General features: G+C 44.9%; 1 long non-coding RNA gene across 1 annotated transcript in view; it reads right to left on the bottom strand.

Moving 5' to 3' along the window:
- Nucleotides 1–6,534, bottom strand: part of LOC135109097 (uncharacterized) — an 86,193-nt gene extending 79,659 nt beyond the window's left edge. The window contains exon 1 of the long non-coding RNA XR_010272575.1: nt 6,452–6,534. This is a non-coding gene — a long non-coding RNA (uncharacterized LOC135109097). The remainder of the gene's footprint in view (nt 1–6,451) is intronic.
- Between the last annotated feature and the right edge of the window lie 267 nt (nt 6,535–6,801).

Here is a 6,801-nt window from a genome sequence, read left to right as displayed (position 1 = left end):
AAGTGAACGTTAGGAGTTAGAATGTTCAACTAAAGTAACACTAAAAAAATATCTGACATTATCCAGTGATGAGATGCAGAAAAATACAGATACAATAAATCCAGGTACTTGTATTTATAAAGTGGACATTTATGGATGCCTCACGTATTTTAGATTAGAATATTTCATAGCCTTAAATTTTCCCGATGCGTAATTTTGGTATGTAGCTCCCCTGTTTGTCCATAGTTACTTGATTGGGTGAGAGGTGAGAGTGAGAGAAGCCTGTGATATACTTGACGGCTGGAGGGGACAACAGTAGGTGATGGCACAAGAGTATGTAGGAAATGGGTGAATTATATTACATGGATGGCGGAAATAAGTGTAAATGTAACAGTAGGATTTGTTTGAGGAATGATCTAATCTTTGTAAACGGCAAAAAGTAAGTGTCAGTGAACCGAATGATCGATGATTTGAGACTACTGAAAAAATAAAATGAAATGTAATTATTTAAGTAGTTTCATTTTGGTTTGGATTTTGTAAATGAAAAATTTGCACCATAGCCGACAATATTGATGTGTCATATATACGAGGCATTACTGAGGTTGCATAACTGCCAGATTTAATATTACATCTCTGGTAATAAAATTTCACACCACAGTGCACCGACCGCAGCAGATTGCGTGAGCTGAACTGGTTGGAGGTGTTTTGCTTCACCGTCTCCTACGGAAGCCATTGTAGAGTTCCTGTCACAGTACTGCGTCTGTAACTTGGAAGGCAGCTGCATCAAGAAAATTGGCATCTGTGTGTGTGTGTGTGTGTGTGTGTGTGTGTGTGTGTGTGTGTGTGTGTGTGTGTATGTGTATGTGTGTTTGTGTGTGTGTGTGTGTGTGTGTGTGTGTGTGTGTGTGTGTGTGTGTGTGTGTGTTTGGGGCGAGAAGTTGTCCGTCTGCCTTCGTGACTGTGTGGGTCGTTTGCTGGTGGAAGGAAATTGGAATGGGCTGAGGGAGCCGTGGCAGACAGACTGGCCAAGGCTGCCAATATATCGAATGAGATCACTGACTGAGGTTATTGAAGTGCGTGAGTGTGTGAGGGAAACGGAAGCAGCGGCTCGGGGGTGAGGTGGGATGGGTTCTCGCCTCATCACCTGCTCTGCGAGGAATTAGGCGTACCTGCAACAGGCACCTGAAGGGAGAGTTAATTAGCAGAGCACTCAGAAGTCCCTATTAACTTCCGACACAAGGTTGGACTGAATTGAGCTCGAGAGAAACTAGGGAATCCCACGTGGAGGAGGAGGAGTTTGGCTTGTAGCGGCGGTAGTGGGCGTGGTGAGAGTCTGACAAGAAGTGCATGAAGCGGAAGGAAAGGGAGAGAAGGAAGCGCCCTTGGTTGCAACTCGTTCCAGGTCCTGTTGACGTCAATAGCCTTGTAGGGCCGGGGGATGGGGTGAAGCAACTGTATATTGACAGTCGGGGGGAAACCCTTCAGATTTTGCAGCCCTTCTGAAGTTCTCTGCCATTCTCCCTCTCGTTTCTGCAGTCGTGTTTCTCTCACTTTCATCTTTGTCTCTGCCTCTGTGCCTCTGTATGTCTGTTTGTCTATGTGCCCGCCTGCCTGCCTGTTTGTCAGTGTGTGTGTGTGTGTGTGTGTGTGTGTGTGTGTGTGTGTGTGTGTGTGTGTGTGTGTGTGTGTGTGTGTGTGTGTGTGTGTGTCTGTCTGTCTGTCTTTTTGTGACTGTCTTTCGTTAGACAATCAATCTGTCTGTTTGTCAATCTGTCCGCTTTTTTCTTTCTGTCCATCTGTCGTCGGTCTCTCTCTCTCTCTCTCTCTCTCTCTCTCTCTCTCTCTCTCTCTCTCTCTCTCTCTCTCTCTCTCTCTCTCTCTCTCTCTCTCTCTCTCTCTCTCTCTCTCTCTTCCAATAGAAATAAAAAGGAAGATATGATGAATACACTCTACTGCAGCGAATTTACATTTGTGGCCCAGGAACTCGTCAGTCGGGGAAAGTTCGTGTACTTCGCCCCAGACTTGATGGCTTCGTGGGGAATGGCTGTCCTCACTTCCAGAATGAGACGCGGAAAATGACTTGTTTGTGAGGTGTTGTGAAGTGTTGCTCATTCAGATACAGTTGCAGACGTGAGCGCGAATATTGCATCAACTGTCAATGAGGACGATAATGATGATGCTGATGATGTTTTGGTTCTTTTGTTTTTCTGACTCTTTGTGTGTGTGTGTGTTTGGTGCTTTTTGTCTGCAATCTCTTGTGTAATTTTCTGCCTGTCTTGTTACGGTTTTGACATGATTGCTAACTTGATCACCTTGATTTGCTCGGTGATATTTTACTCAGACTCTCATTCAGTTTCTCCATAATTCACTTTTTTTCTTATAATTTTCGGTTTTCTCTTCCCTGCATAGCTTTACGTCCGCCACCTCTCCTTACCCCTCGTCTTCCACCTTCTCTTCCTTTGGGTTTTACAGTTTCCTCTCTCGTCTTTCTATCTCTCCTCTCCCCCCTCTTCTCCCATTTCCTTATATTACAGCTCCCAATTTCGCCATCATTTTCTTGCTCATCCTTCTCATGTTCCCAATCTCCTCGTCATTCGCTCCCTCTTGCTCCCACTCGTTTTCCCCTTTCCTTTCTTCCTCTTCTCTCGCTTCGCTCTTTCCCCTCGTAGTCTCCCCTCCTGCTCCTACTCTTGGTTCTTCCTCCTCCTCCTCCTCCTCCTCCTCCTCCTCCGCCTCCAGCTGCTCCTCCCGTCTCTTCTCTCTCCTCCTACTATCCGCAGGAACTAAGGCAAGTGGCACCTCCTTTGTTTGCAAGTTGTAATTAGTAGTTACTGTAGCGGCTGCAGGTGCCTGTGCGGAACAATGGAGTGAGTGAACTACGGGCGGGAAAACAGGGAGGGGGCGAAAAGGGAAATGAGAGAGGTAAAGTAATGAGAGAGAGAGAGAGAGAGAGAGAGAGAGAGAGAGAGAGAGAGAGAGAGAGAGAGAGAGAGAATGTAATATTAACCACTTCCTTACGCAGATTTGATTTCCATCCAGATTTTTATTACTCGTGGAAGTTTTACTCAGTCTTATCACTAATTGGAGAATCTCCAGGTAATTTGTCGACAATATCAACAGGAAGCTCAACCAACTTTTGTGCATCCCCTTCCCCACCACACGATCCATCATCTTTACCTTAATTTAACATGTTGTGTAAGAGAAGAAAACTCGTTATCCCAAACTAATTATACTTTCACCTTCGCCTGACATTAGTTTTATAGATAACCTGCTGCTCTTCACCCTGGGCTGTCTGAGTCACTTTCCACCACCGAGACCTTCCCTGCTCTAATTACCTAACGACACCCTCCCCACGCTCCGCTGCTCGTGACTCTCTGCCCCGTCATTCATCTCAGCCCGACACGCGACTCATGCATATGCAGATAGTGGCGTGAAAGGTAATTTCAGTTTAGTCAGAAGTCACCCACTACCTCCTCGTATAGAAAATATGACGAGTTGATTCTAGGATCTTGTGAGTGACGACTGACGGTTCTCCTCCTCTCTCTCTCTCTCTCTCTCTCTCTCTCTCTCTCTCTCTCTCTCTCTCTCTCTCTCTGGTGCAGAGGTTGTAGTGGCCGGGGAGTGTCAGTGTATTGGCGTGCTGTCACTGGCGCGTGGAAGGCAAAGCTGTTTTGGCCACGGGGTGATCGCCGCCTGGGGTCTCCAGGGACTTCGGGGGATGGATGGGGCGGGGCCGCGACTGTTAGTGTTCAGGCCGCGTGGTTTGGTAACGTGTTGTTTCCTTTAATTTCCTATTTTCGAGTTTCAACTGCGTGCCTTTCTCTCTCTCTCTCTCTCTCTCTCTCTCTCTCTCTCTCTCTCTCTCTCTCTCTCTCTCTCTCTCTCTCTCTCTTGATATATGATTTTTATTCCCAGTCATGCGTCGGGACAGTCAATCATTCTGTCAGTGGATCGGTCTTTCATCGTCACTTTTCACACAGAATTCAATAAACGGATACATTTTCGTGTGTAGGTGACAGTCTTCATTTACATGTTTTTATATGCACAAGTATCTCTCTCTCTCTCTCTCTCTCTCTCTCTCTCTCTCTCTCTCTCTCTCTCTCTCTCTCTCTCTCTCTCTCTCTCTCTCTCTCTCTCTCATTCTCTCTCACTTTTCAATCCCTTTTAAGTATCTGTGTTTTCTTTCCCTTCTTGAACAAAGACCCCGTGGACAAAGACCAACACCTGGGACACCTGACCAGCACGTACGTCAAGAGGGTCGTGACACACACACACACACACACACACACACCCACACACACACACACACACACACACACACACACACACGCGCGCGCGCAGGAAGAGAATAGAAAATGAATATTTTCTTTTCTTTTTGGCTTCTGGACGCGTGAGTGTGCCTGTGCCGCTGTAGCTTGTTCAAAGGGACGTTACTGTCACTTCACACAGTTCCTCTGAATTGTTTCTGCTCGATATTGTGGAGGTGGCTACTCCCTATCTATCTTGGTCCCTTTTTTGCCCCTCACTCCACGTCTTTTTCTTTCCATCTCTGCGTTTGTGTCTTTGCTTCTCTCTCTCTCTCTCTCTCTCTCTCTCTCTCTCTCTCTCTCTCTCTCTCTCTCTCTCTCTCTCTCTCTCTCTCTCTCTTTTTCTCTCTCAGTGCGTACCTTCGTGTGTAGTAGTCTGGCGTGCGTGGGTGCGTGTTTGCGTGCACATACGTGAGCGAGCGTGCAATCTTGCAGTTGTAAAAAATTTTGCTTGAAGAGTATATACGTTCACGAAGATCATTGTAAATCTTTCTCGCCTCCATGTTCTTCCAGGTACGAATCTTTGTTGCTAGATTGTGAGAGCGTCCTCCCGGATTCCAAGTTAAGTCTGCGGTTCGTATATATATATTATATATATATATATATATATTATATATATATATATATTATATATATATATATATATATATATATCTTATATATATATATATATATATATATATATATATATATATATATATATATATATATATTACTTTTTTTTTTTTTGCGCCACATTGGTTGTACAGGATGGTAATGGGGGAGTAATACCGCGCAGCCATTCTCATCGGGACGATTCAGACAGGAAACCTGCAGTGGAAAGTCATCCCCTCTTAGCTCGTCTGGAGAGAAATCAGGGTCAGGGCTGAGCTGTCTGTAGTGCATGTGTGCTTTATGCTTTTATCACAAACTGAGTCACGGAAATCTCATAAGTCACAAAGATAGCGGCAGTGGAATCATCTTTTTCATCTTCCCTGGTATGCTTAACTGTGTATATTGGTTTTCCTGACAGTCGTGACTTGAAGTCTGTGTGTTAGCAGTGTTGTTTTTCCTGACAGTCGTGACCTACCAATCTGTGTGTTAGCAGGTCTAGGAGGAGGTGATTGCTCCGGACGAATTGCTGGGAAACTATTGACGTGCGGATTGGATACCGTTTACAGACTCTCTCGTGGGCTGGCTTAATAAGAGAGCATGATATTTGTTCTGGCGAGAACTTGCTGCATCTATTAACTGTATACATGAGTATTATGAATATATGAGAATAAAGGACTGGCATTCTGGCAGAAGAATGGCGGATGCGAGGAGCGAGGGAGAAGAGGCAAGCCAAGATTAAACTGGAAAGATTTTGTAAAGAATGATGTGCACCAGACAGGATTCCTTAAGGATGCTCCGCTTGATCGGGGGCAGTGGAAGCGGCTGATAAGAAAGTGATACATATGAAAATGGTAAAAGCTTGTACACAAAGAAGTCACGATTTGTTACCTAGATGTATATGTGCACATTTCTCATGACCGCTTGGCTTTCCTTGATGGGACCTCATCTAACAGAATACTTCTCGATTTTTCACAGACTTCGCTCTGATTCCCTTTCCTGTTTCAATAGTGCCAGATTATTACTGCTTGCTCCTTCAACATTTTTCTTTCACTCTATTATTCTATTCGTCCGCCATCTTTTCATCCATTCCCCACTCGCAGGTCTTGCCTCTCCTCATCTCATCTTCCTATCATCCTACTTTGTCTTTTAATTCCCCATCGCTCTCCATTTCACCTTCCCTTGCCTCCCGCACTCTCTTATTACCTACCTTTGTCCCTTCGCACCTTACTGTCCCGTCTGCTACTTACAGACCTCATCCCTTTGTATCACAGAGTTCCTCCATCACTCACTAACGATTACTAATTGACTTGGAAATACAAATGAACTAATTCGACAAGACAGTGGTTTAGATATTAACATAAAAACATAAGTGACTTTCAGACACGCAAAATATCTCCATACACAGATCACTAATTGGTTCCAAAATATACATGAACTGACTCGACAAAATAGTGGTTTAAAAATTAATTCCCCTGTTACTCCATGACCTCAGTCCTTTGTATCACCCACCGATGTCACTCCATCACTCATTCTTCTCCCTGCTTTCCCTTCTCTCCCTGCCCCACACTTACCGTTGGTTAGCTGTTCGCCAAGGGGAATCAGCAGCGGCATCAGCACGTTGGCCGCCATGTCCCCGGGGCCGACGAGCTGCAATGAGACAGGAACACCGTGAGCTTTGTTTCAGGAAAGAATAGGGCTTCGCGAACCTTAGGGACTCGCTCGGACCATAGTGGGGAGAAAGTTGTAGGAGGAGGAAACTTTAATGTGTCTCTTAATGTTGTTATTCTTAACTTTCAAAGGAGTTTAATTGTCGAGGGATTTTAAGCAATGGTGTGATTACTAAGATGCTTTTTTTATTTGTACTGTGTGTGTGTGTGTGTGTGTGTGTGTGTGTGTGTGTGTACGCATGCGTGCGTGTATA

This window comes from Scylla paramamosain, chromosome 18, assembly GCF_035594125.1.
Source record: "Scylla paramamosain isolate STU-SP2022 chromosome 18, ASM3559412v1, whole genome shotgun sequence".
NCBI lineage: Eukaryota > Metazoa > Arthropoda > Malacostraca > Decapoda > Portunidae > Scylla > Scylla paramamosain.
The sequence above is the reverse complement of the archived record's forward strand: the minus strand, read 5'-3'. Positions and strand labels throughout refer to the sequence as shown.